Source organism: Choloepus didactylus, chromosome X, assembly GCF_015220235.1.
Source record: "Choloepus didactylus isolate mChoDid1 chromosome X, mChoDid1.pri, whole genome shotgun sequence".
NCBI classification, from domain to species: domain Eukaryota; kingdom Metazoa; phylum Chordata; class Mammalia; order Pilosa; family Megalonychidae; genus Choloepus; species Choloepus didactylus.
In genome coordinates, this window is record NC_051334.1 from 69,555,642 (window position 1) to 69,568,812 (window position 13,171).

Below are 13,171 nucleotides of genomic sequence, written 5' to 3' on the forward strand. Positions count from 1 at the left end.
GTGAACAACTGATTGCATAATTTGAATGATTGTATGTCATGTGGTTATATTTCAATAAAATTGCATTAAAAAAGGCTGTGGAACTGCCCCAAGAGCCCCTTCCCCATTTCAGGCTTTGCTGCAAAACTTGACTGTGGTAGAAACTAGCTGCACCCTCTGAGCAGAGCAAATGAATATAGGTCAGCTGAGCTCCAACAGGGGTTTTAATTACGAAATGTGGACTGCTGAATACAAGCTACAATCCCCCAAGAAACAGGTAGAGGCTTTTAGTGATGACTGACCTTAAAAAATCCAGATGACTCATCTGACCTGGGGAGGGCAGCCCAGAAGACTGGATATTACCACTGACTGATGAGTGAATCTGGGGGGCTGTGTACTGGTTCCAAAAGGTGGCTTTCTGTACCTTTCTCTCTCTCGACCTGAGGGGCTCAGAAGAGAGAGCACTGCAGCCATTTTCAATTCTCAGTGCTCTGACTCCAACAAGGGAGGAGATAAAAGAGTCAGAGAGACAATTCAAATGCAGATGAAAACTCCAGAGGGGGTTTATATACTCTAAGAGTAAGGAGGTGGGGCCCAGGTTTCCCATCAGAACCAGACCCCAGACCCTGGGGGACAACAGCCATAACAGTAATTGAAGTGGCCCATATCCTTACACTAGTCAGGAGCAACACGCTTACAGGCATCATCTGCTGGGCATGTTAAGAAAAGCACAGTGAGTGGAAACCTCACAGGAAAGTCTGCCATTCCTCTAAAATACACCCTGAATATAGCCCCATTCTGAGAAATGAACCTGTTCTGGTCTGGGAAAATCTGACTGTGGTAACCAAGGAAACCAGATGCCTAGACAACAGAAAACTACAATCTATACTAGGAAAAATGAAGATATGGCACACTTAAAGGAATAAACTTACACCTTAATCAAGATACAGTTGAGATATGGTTTCACTTTAGTGAAAAAAATCTATTAAAGATTTTCAAAGAAATATGTTAAATGAAATCCAAAACCAAATCAACAAGTTCAGGGAAGATATAACAAGAGATGAAGGCTATAAAGAAAACACTGGGTGAACATAAGGTAGAAATTAAAAGTTTTAAAAAACAACTGGCAGAATCTATGGAAATGAAAGGCACAACAGAAGAGATGAGAAACACAATGGAGACATAAAACAGCAGATCTCAAGAGACAGTAGAAAACACTCAGGTACTGCAGAACAAGACACCTGAAATTTTACACCCAAAAGAACAGATAGGGAAAAGAATGGAAAAATTATGACCAACATTTCAGGGAACTGAAGGATAACATGAAATGAATTAATGTACATGTCATGGGTGTCCCAGAAGGAGAAGAGAAGGGAAAAGGGGCAGAAGAAATAATAGAGGAAATAATCAATGGAAATTTCCCATCTTTTATGAAAGGCATAAAATTACAGATCCAAGAAGTGCAGTGTACTCCAAATAGAATAGATCTGAATAGGCTTATGCCAAGATGCTTAATAATCTGATTATCCAATATCAAAGACAAAGAGAGAATCCTGAATGCAGGAAGAGAAAAGCAATCCATCACATACAAAGGAAGCTTGATAAGACTATGTGCAGATTTCTCAGTAGAAACCATGGAGGCAAGAAAGAAGTGGTGTGATATATTTAAGATGCTGAAAGAGAAAAACTGCCATCCAGGAATCCTATATCTGACTAAACTGTCCTTCAAATATGAGGGGGAGAAGATGTTGACATAGAAAGGAGTGGAAGCTATTTAGTCCCCCTGGAACAACTAATAAACAACCAGGAACAACTGGTAAATAACTGAGAATAACTGCAGTGAGACAAACATGACTGTCCACTCTTCATACACCAACCTGAATAAGGGCGAATGCCTGAGATTGCAGCATAAAATCTGTAAGTAAAAACTTCAGATCCAAGCCTGGAGCCCCCTCCCCCACACAGCCCAAGCTGCAAAGCCTCATGGTGCTAGAGAGAAGCTCTCTCCCAGCAAGCAAATATAGCTCAGCTGAGCTCCAACTGGGGTTTTAATTAAGAAGCATGGACTGCTTGCTATGAGCTATGAATCTCCAACAAGTAGACAGATGTTCTGGGTGATGACTGACATGGAGAGCCAGAGTGTGACCATGGACTGGCCCTGAAGAGGGCTTTCTGTCCCTGTTTCAGCTCAGTGGAGAAAGCCTCAGCCATTTTCAGTTATGAGAGCTCTGACCCAGACAAGGGTGGAGATAGCACAAGCAGAGTCTATTCAAATGCTAATGACCTCTCCTTAGGGGCTTAACTTCCCTAAGAAGAAAGGAGTGAGGCCCAGCTCCACTACCCACCTTCCATTCAGAACCAGACCCCAGGGCCTGGGGGAAAACAGTCACAGGCCACACCTCCTTACACACATCTGTGGTTACAGGCTGACAGGCACCACCTGCTGGGTTGAAAGGAACAGTGATGTGAGGCATCACAGGGTGTACCAATTTTCTAAGACACACCCTCAGGGAAACTGCATATTGAATATTTCTTCCTTCTGGGAAACAAGAATCCTATATCCGGCAAACCTATCCTTCAAATATGAGGGAGAGCTTAAAATATTCTCTGACAAACAGACAATGACAGAGTTTGTGAACAAGATAACTGCTCTACAGGAAACATTAAAGAAACACTGCAGATAGAAAGGAAAATACAGGAGTGAGAGGTTTGGAAAACAATTTTGGGAAATAGTAGCACAGCAATGTAAGTACACTGAACAAAGATGACCCTGAGGATGGTTGAAAGAGGAAGGTTGGGTACATGTGGTACACCAGAACAAAAGATGAAGGATAAAGACTGGGACTGTGTAACTCAGGGAAACCTAGGGTGCTCAATGATTGTAATAAAAGGTACAAATATGTTTTTACATGAGGTAGAACAAATGAATTGCAAGGTGTTAAAAATATGGTGGGATTGGGGGGAAAATACAATCAATGCAAACTAAAGAGTATAATTTATGGAAACATTGTATTATGCTTCCTTTAATATAACAAAGCAATACACCAAAGCTAAATGCAAATGGGGGGTGGGGAATAGGGGATGTGTATGGGACTCCTGGCATTGGTGATGTTGTCTGACTCTTTATTCTACTTTAGGTTAATGCTATCTTTCCTTTTGTTGCTTTCTAGCTGTCAAGTTTTGGTTTTGCTTTTTTTTTCTCTCTCTCTCTTTCTCTTTCCTTTTTCTTTTGTCTCTCTGCCTTCTTTGACTCTTCCCACTTCTTTGTGGAAGAAATGGAGATGTCCTTATATAGATAGTGTTGATGGTGGTGAATGCATAAATATGTGACTATACAGGGAACCAATGATTGTTTACTTAGGATGGAATGTATGGTGTGTGAAAAAAACCATCTTAAAAGAAATGGGTTGATGAAGAAACCTTGAGGGCACTATATTGAGTGAAATAAGACAGAGACATAAAGACAAATATTGTAGGGTCTCACTGATATGAACTAATTATAATATGTAAGCACATAGACATTAAATATGTTACCAGGGCATAGAATGAGGCTACTGAATGGGGTATGGTTGCTTATTATTAGCAGAATGTTCAACTAGGGTGAACTTAATCATTTGGAAATGGAGAGGGGTGATGATAGCATGTTGTGAGAATAACTAACAGTGCTGAAAGCTGTGTAAAGGTTGTGGAAATGGTGAGCTCAGGAATGTTAAAATAAGGTTATTGTAGTACATAGTTTGCAATAGGTATATTTTTCCATACATAACCCTCTATTATTAGCTTCTAGTTACAGTGTCAACATTTGTTCTAGCTCATGAAAGAGATTTCTACTATTTGTACAGTTAATCATGAACATTGTCCACCACAAGATTCACTGTTTTATACATTCCCATATTTTAACCTCTAACTTTCCTTCTAGTGAGATACATGGCTCTAAGCTTCCCCTTTCCACCACACTCACACACCATTCAGCAGGGAAGATTGGATATCTATATCCAAAAAAAATGAAATAGGACCCCCTAACTCCCACCCTATTCAAAAATTAACTCAAAGTGGATCATAGATCTTAATATAAGAAACAGTACCATAAAATTTCTAGAAGATAATGTAGGAAAACATCTTCAAGACCTAGTATTTTGAGGTACCTTCTTAAACCTTACAGCCAAAGCAAAGCAATGAAAGAAAAAAATAGATAAATGGGAACTCAACAAAATTAAAAGTTTCTGTACCTCAAAGGAATTTGTCATAAAGATGAAGAGGCCAATACAGTGGAAGAAAATATTTAGAAAACATATCTGATAAGAGACTGATATCCTGCATATATCAAGAAATCCTACAGTAGTAGGACAGTAGTAAAACCAGCTCATTTATAAAATGGTCAAAAGATATGAAAAGGTATTTTTCTGAAGTGGAAATACAAAAGGCTAAAAACGTGAAAAAATGTTCTCCTTCACTAGTTATTAGGAAAATGCAAATCAAAACCACAATTAGATATCATCTCACACCAATAAAAATGCCTGCCACTAAACAAACAGGAATGTATAAATGCTGGAGAAGATGTGGAGAAATTAGAACTCTTATTCATTGCTGGTGGGAATATATAATGGTACAGCCACTGTGGAAGGCACTTTGGTGGTTTCTCAGAATACTAGACATCAGGTTACCCTGTGATCTGCCAATTTCATTTCTCAGTATACACCCAATCTGTAAGCAGTGACACAGACATTTGCACACCAATTTTCATAGTGGCATTGTTCACAATTTCCAAGAGATGGAAATAATCCAAATGTCATACAAAAGATGAGTTGATAAACAAAATGTGGTATATACAGATGACGGAATACTATGCAGCAGTAAGAAAGAACAGGGTCCTGAAACATGACAACATGGATAAGCCTTGAAGACATATTGCTGAGTGAAATAAGTCAGACACAAAGAAAGATTTTATGTTACCACTAATATGACCACCCTGAATAATGTAAAATAAGTTTCTTGTAATGCAGAAGATAGGGAACTTAAAGATAGACAGAAGTTAGTGAAGAGGAAATGATAACCTAATATGTACATACATGATAATGAGGAACTTAAAGTTACGGGATTGACAGGGGTGATGATTGTTCATTAATGGGATTATAAGTAATGGTGCCACATCAAAGGTGAACATGATTGAAAGTGGTTGTTTAAAGGCATGTATCCCACAGAGTAGCACTACAAGCATGAATAAGTGTTTGCATGATATACTTCTAAGATATGGCACTGGAACAAAGAGATAACAACAGAGTGGCATAGGGAGACACTACCTATTACATGTTATAGACTATATTTAATAGGAATACCTTATCAGTATTACACTCATACTAGGGATGTATAATGAGGGGCTGATAAGAGCTTTGGGATGTTCTGTCTTAGGGTAATTACTTAAAATTTGTGAGTGATGATGAGTTTACAATTAAGTGAAGATAAAGTGAGATACTGATTTTTTATCTTGGACAAAATATGTGCTATAAAAATCATGAACCTCATGTCAAGCCCTTGATCTTGAGGATTGCTCTTGTGAAACTGGCTGTAAAAGGGAAGCTAAGACTTCCTATTTTTATGCCTCAGAGGCACCTCCAGAGAACCTCTTTTGTTGCTCAGATGTGGCCTTTCTCTCTCTAACCCCAACTCAGCAAATACATTCATTATCCTCCCTTCTATGTGGGACATGACTCCTAGGGGAGTGAATCTCACTAATGACATGGGACATGACTCCTAGGAATGAGCCTGGCCCTGGCATTAAGGAATTGAAAATGCCTACTTGATCAAAAGGGAGATAAGAAAGGTAATAAAATATGGTTACAGTGGCTAAGAGATTTCAAATATATTCTGGAGGCTATCCCAGAGTATACTCTTATGCAAGCTCCAGCTAGATAACTCAAATATACACAGTATGCCAAAGTGTAACCAATAGTATTCCCAAAATACCTATGTCCCTGAGACCCTCTAAGAGTTTCACTCACTAAGCATATTTTTCAGAAACTTAAATCTTCCATAGTGTTCCTATGCCAGACAAGTCCTAAAACTCAGAGACAATAGCCTCTTTAAGAACATCAAACAGATGCAGCCCCCTTCCCCATAATATCAACACCCCTTTTCAATATTAACACGTTAATATGTTCACTGCCTAGACACTCCTGAAAATTGAGAAAGTGATTAAACCAGAGAAAGGTGTAGCAACAGACAAGGTAGGCTTTAACAAAATATTACAAATACTGAATCTTTATATAAATATTTTTGATGCTAGGGTATTGAAATAGCTAGTAGGAAATAACTGAAATGGCAGAACTGTAGCACATAACATTCTTTGAAAATTTCTCTATAGCTAGTTAAATTGTACTTTGAAAGTTATCACATTTCTGTATATAGCTTATATTTCACAATAAGTAAAGATCTGAAACTGTGGAACTGTAACACATATTCTTTGAAATTACTTATATAACTACTTGTTAAATCATACTTTGAAATTTATCACCTTTCTGTATATATGCTATATATCACAATAAGGAAATAATAGAAATTGTGGAATTGTAACCCATAATATTCTTTGAAATTTGCTCTCTACCTACCTATTAAATGATACTTTCTAAGTTATCACTATTCTGTATATATGTTAAATTTCACAGTAACATGTATTAAAAGGTAAAACAAGGCAAATATGGCAAAACATTAACAATGGTTCATCTGGATTAATGAGGACATTTTTTCATCAACTGATTTTTGAATTATTTTGTAATTTTGGAATCTGTCAAAATGCAATTTAAGGTAACAAACATTAAAAAAGAGTGTCCCAAACCCCAGAAACTTGTGATAAACTACCAATCATACCAAATATATGCATTGTGGGAGACCCAAAAGGAGAAGTAAGAGAGAATGGGACAGAGTGAATATTCAAATAAATAATGGCTAAAAACCTCCAATTTAAGAAATGACATGAATATTAATATTCAGGGAGCTCAACAAACTCCAAACATGATGAACCCAAATAGACACCCATCAAGACATATTGTAATCAAACTGTTGAATATCAAAGATATGGAGAGAACCCTGAAAGCTGCAAAAGAGGAGCAGCACATCATATATAAGAGAGCCTGAAAAAGATTAAATGTTTATCTCTCATCAGAAACTATGGAGGAAAGAAGGCAGTGGGATGATGTATTTGAAATGCTGAATGGAAAAAAATGGCCAACCTCAAATTCTATATCAGGCAAAACTGTCTTTCAAAAATGAGGGAGAGATTAAGATAGATAAACAAAAACTGAGGGAGTTTGTCAACACTTGATCTGCCATACAAGTAATTCTAATTGGAGTTCTACAACACATATATACTGAATTATTTCAATTCTGTGACATATCTGAAAGAGAAAATTCATAGTGACAGAAAGTAGATTAGAGGTTAGTATAGGATGTGATGAGGGAGGAGCAGAGAATTGTTGCTAAGTAGGTATATAGAGTTTGTAAATTTTGAAATTAAAAAAGAAAAATTCTCATGACAAAGGGCTAGAATCCAGAATGCAAATCTTTATCAGGGAAACAAGGCAAAGCAAAGCAAAACAACAAAACATATAGCTGACTGGGGACTTGTAACTACAATATATGAAGAAACTTTACAATGCAAAGAAAGAGAAACAACCCAATGGGCAAAGGATTTGAAAAAAACAGTTAACCAATGAAAGTCTTTGAATGCTAATTATGCATATGAAAATAGTTTAATGAAATCAATTTTCATTAAACTAACTCAAAGTAAAACCACAATTGGATGCCACCTCCTACAGGCTATTATAATGGCTAAAATGTAAAAGAAAGAGGGACGATACCAAGTGTTCACAAGGATACAAAGAAACAGGAACTCTCATACTTTGCTAATGGGAAGGAAAAATGGTATGTTTTCTTTAAATGCTAAACATACACCTTCCATATGACCCAGCCATTCCACACCTAGGTATTTATCCAAGAAAAATAAATGTATAAACCTACACAAAGACTTAGACACAAATGTTAATAGTAGCCTTGCTTGTACTAGCAAAACCTGGAAACCACCTAAATGTCAATCAAGAGGGGAATGACTAAAAATGTAGTGGCACATCCTTACAATGAAATACTAATAAGCAATAAAAAGGAATGAAATGCTGTTGTATGCTAAAATATGCATGAATCTCAAAATAACTCTTTTGAGTGAAAAAGTCAGATAAAAAGGACCTATAATGTGTTATTTTATCTATTAAACTCCATAAAACACCACTAATCTATACTGATATAAAGCAGATCAGTGTTGCCTAGGGATGGGTCTGTGGGTGATGGAGTAGCAGGAGCAAAGGACTACAAAAGGGAAGAGTAAACTTTTGCCAGTGATGGACATGTTCACTAACTTGAGTTTAGTGATGGTTTCACAGGCTCAGTTATGAAAACTCATCAAGTGTACAGTTTACATATGTGCATATTATTGTATATCAATGATCCCTCAATAAAACTATTTAAAGGGATAAATCTAATAGTATCCCCTCCAATAAGTCCCTGTAAACATTATATTAGACTATCAGTAAAGAGAAGAAAGATGAAGCCTAACATCCACACTGAAAATGCAGTGACAAACTAAAAAATTTCAGAATTTGGTAGTGAACTCTACTAAATACAAGATTAGTTTAAAGAAAAAACCTAGCTTTCTGCCTGTGGACGCCGCCGAGGAAACATCATTGAATTCTTTCCTCCCACTGCCGTCATGTCTAAGTCAGAGTCTCCTAAAGAGCCTGAACAGCTGCTGAAGCTTTTCATTGGGGGGCTAAGCTTTGAAACAACCGATGAAAGTCTGAGGAGCCATTTTGAGCAATGGGGAACACTCACTGACTGTGTGGTAATGAGAGATCCAAACACCAAACGCTCCAGAGGCTTTGGGTTTGTCACGTACTCTACTGTGGAGGAGGTGGATGCAGCTATTAATGCAAGGCCACGTAAGGTGGATGGAAGAGTTGTGGAACCAAAGAGGGCTGTCTCAAGAGAAGACTCTCAAAGACCAGGTGCCCACTTAACTGTGAAGAAGATCTTTGTTGGTGGCATTAAAGAAGACACTGAAGAACATCACCTAAGAGATTATTTTGAGCAGTATGGGAAGATTGAAGTAATTGAAATCATGACTGACCAAGGCAGTGGCAAGAAGAGAGGCTTTGCTTTTGTAACCTTTGATGACCATGACTCTGTGGATAAAGTTGTCATTCAGAAATACCATACTGTGAATGGCCACAACTGTGAAGTAAGAAAAGCCCTGTCTAAACAAGAGATGGCCAGTGCTTCATCCAGCCAAAGAGGTCAAAGCAGTTCTGGAAACTTCGGTGGTGGTTGTGGAGGTGGTTTTGGTGGGAATGACAACTTTGGTCGAGAAGGAAACTTCAGTGGTCATGGTGGCTTTGGTGGCAGCTGAGGTGGTGGTGGATATGGTGGCAGTGGGGATGGCTATAATGGATTTGGTAATGATGGAAGCAATTTTGGAGGTGGTGGAAGCTACAATGATTTTGGCAGTTACAACAATCAGTCTTCAAATTTTGGACCCATGAAGGGAGGAAACTTTGGAGGCAGAAGCTCTGGCCCTTATGGTGGTGGAGGCCAATACTTTGCCAAACCATGAAACCAAAGTGGCTATGGTGGTTCCAGCAGCAGCAGTAGCTATGGCAGTGGCAGAAGGTTTTAATTACTTCCAGGAAACAAAGCTTAGCAGGAGAGGAGAGCCAGAGAAGTGACAGGGAAGCTACAGGTTACAACAGATTTGTGAACTCAGCCAAGCACAGTGGTGGCAGGGCCTAGCTGCTACAAAGAAGACATGTTTTAGACAATACTCATGTGTATGAGCAAAAAAAAAACACGAGGACTGTATTTGTAACTAACTGTATAACAGGTTATTTTAGTTTCTGTTCTGTGGAAAGTGTAAAGCATTCCAACAAAGGGTTTTAATGTAGATTTTTTTTTGCACCCATGCTGTTGATTGCTAAATGTAATAGTCTGATCATGACACTGAATAAATGTGTCTTTTTTAAAAAAAAAAAAAGAAAGAAAAAACCTACTCCATGGCACAAATAAGGTTTGGATGTGCCTCAGATTTTACCTATTATATTTTTGTGATTCAGAGTCCTAGTTTCTATAACAGCTATTAAGTTGAACCATATGAAATTATATCAACCACCTTTGATATTAAAAAAAAGAATTTCAAGTGTTTCAACCTAACATAAACTGGAGCAACAATCTCTCTACCCAGTATGTATAGAAATCATAGTGATAATCCCTTTTATATCACATTTTCTACATCCAATCAGATACAGTGCTTCCCAGAGAATAAATGGATGAAAGGTGGGGTGGTGATGAAGATGACTGAGTGCTTTGGTCCCAATAGGCAAAATAATCTGGCATGTACAAAGACAGGAAGAACACTGGTGTAATACAACTCTAGGAATTGTAGTGTTTATTATACTCCATCAGAGAACCAGGCAGCAGGGATAGGACAAGATGATATGTCATAGTGAATGCAGACTAGAAAGTGGAAATTGGACTGGAAACCCAGTGTATGAGCCTTGCTGCTAGCTTTAAAACTGAAATCATAACTAAAGAAATAGAATAGTACCAAGGGCCAGACACACAGCCAATTAATATTTTTGTTGTTTTGTTTCATGGAACAATATATTTTATTTAACCCAATATATCCAAAAAGATTTTTATATTAACACATAATCATATAAAATTTTAGGAGATATTTTACATTATGTTTTTCTCATACCAAGACATCAAAATTCAGTGTATATTCTACACCTATAGCATGCCTCTCAATTCAGATGCTGAATTTGCATTAAAAATTCTTGAACTATATTTGGATTTCAGACATATTTACAGTTGAAAAAACATACTCATGTTGCTCCAAACATATGTGAAAGTTTTCCAATAACTGAATCAAACATCAACTTTTAAACTGAAAATGATTAAAATTAAGTAAAATTTAAAATTCAAGTCCCCAGTCACACTACCCACATTTCAAGTGCTCAATAGCCCTTTGGGGCTAGTGGCTACTGTACTGGATGAACCAAGTTTAGAAGGTCACTGTGAAGGTCAGGAACAGAGATGTTTCATATCAACATTATGTTGGAAGTTGTAGCAAATATAACAAGACAAGAATGAGGAATGGAGGAGGCAAAATTATTAGTTGCAGATTGGCTTGTCTATTTGAAAAACCCCAAATATTTAATCATAAAATTTATTACAGTGTTTAAAGGAGTTTTATAGTGTGACCATTGAATACATGGTCAGATTTTTAAATCTGTAGCTTTCCCATATGCCAGCTATAGCCAATCAAGAAATTTAGGTGTGAATAAAGGGGAAAGTGTAAAGCTCATTATCAACAAGAAGTGTGTAAGACTTGTAGGAGGAAAAAACACAAAATGTAATAGAGGGTGTTTGCAAGACTTGAATAAGTGGATATAAAGACAGTGTTGTGTCAATTCTTCCCAAGTTAGTGTATTGTTTTCCTTTAATTCTTTTCTAATCCCACCAGGATTTCTTTTGGAACCCAATAAAATATTTCTAAAGTCAATCTGAATGACTAAATACATAAGAAAAGCCAAATTTTAGGGAAAAAGTTAAAGGAAGGATATTACCCTACAAGATACTCAAAAGTATACATTTTCCAGGCCCTCCTCAGTCTTTATTTATTTTTTTTTATTTTATTGAGATTTTTCACATACCATACAATCATCCAAAGATCCAAAGTGCACAATCAATTGCCCATGGTACCATCACCACAATTACACATTTTCATTACTCCAGAAAAGATATAAAGACAAAAAAGGAAACTCAAATCCTCCCATCCCCCTACAAATCCCCCCTCCATTATTGACTCAGTATTGGTATCATACACTTGTTACTGTTGAAGAAAGAGTGTTAAAATATTACTAAATACAGTACATAGCTTGTGATATGTATATTTTCCCCCATATACACCTCTATTATTAACTTCTAGTTTTAGTGTCATATATTTGTTCTAGTTCATGGAAGAGATTTCTAATATTTGTACAGTTAATCACAGACATTGTCTAGCACAAGATTCACTCTTTTATGCATTCCCATATTTTAACCTCCAACTTTCTTTCAGGTGAGATATGTGGCTCTAAGCTTCCCCTTTCCACCACATTCACACACCATTCAGCACTGTTAGTTATTCTCACAGTAACATGCTACCATCACCTCTGTCCATTTCCAAACACTTAAGTTCACCTAGTTAAGCATTCTGATCATAATAAGCAACCACTCCCCATTCTATAGCCTCATTCTATATCCTGGTAACTTATATTTCATGTCTTTTAGTTTACATGTTATAATTAGCTCATATTAGTGAGACTATATAATATTTGTCCTTATGTGTCTTTCTTACTTCACTCAATATAGTGCCCTCAAGGTTTCTTCAGCAACCCATTTTTAAGATGGTTTTGTTCACCCAACATGCATTCTGACCTAAGTAAACAATTGATGGTTCCCTATATAATCATGTATTTATGCATTCACCACCACAAATCTCTTTCATGAGCTAGAACAAATGTATGACACTAAAACTAGAAGTTAATTATAGAGGTCCACTATCTATATAAGGACATCTTCATTTCTTACATAAAGTATGAAGAGTAAGAAGGTAGAGAGTTAAAAGAAAAAGAAAAAGTAAGAAAAGAACAAAAAATGACAGCTATAAAGCACTAAAAGGAAATACAGAATTAAAGGAAAGTACAGTTAAAGAGTGAGACATCAGCAGTGCCCTCTTTATGACCCCGCTCCCACTTTTGGCATTTAGCTTTGGTATATTGCCTTTGTTACATTAAAGGAAGTATAATACCATGATTGCATAGACTATAGTTTCTAGTTGGCATTGATTGTATTTTTCTCCAATACCACCCCATTTTTAACACCTTGCAAGACTGACATTCATTTTTTCTCTCTCATGTAAAAACATATTTGAATATTTTATCATAATTGTTGAGCACTCTGGGTTTCACTGAGTTATACAATCCCAGTCTTTATCTTTCCTCTTTCCTTCTGGTGTCCCACATGCTCCTAACCTTCCCCTTTTAACCATTACTCACAGTCATCTTTGTTCAATGTACTTACATGGTTGTACTACATCACCCAAAATTCT

General features: G+C 36.9%; 1 pseudogene; it reads left to right on the forward strand.

The window, feature by feature from the left end:
- Positions 1-8,734: 8,734 nt before the first annotated feature.
- LOC119523051 lies at positions 8,735-9,897 on the forward strand (annotated as a pseudogene).
- The last annotated feature ends 3,274 nt before the right edge of the window (positions 9,898-13,171 follow it).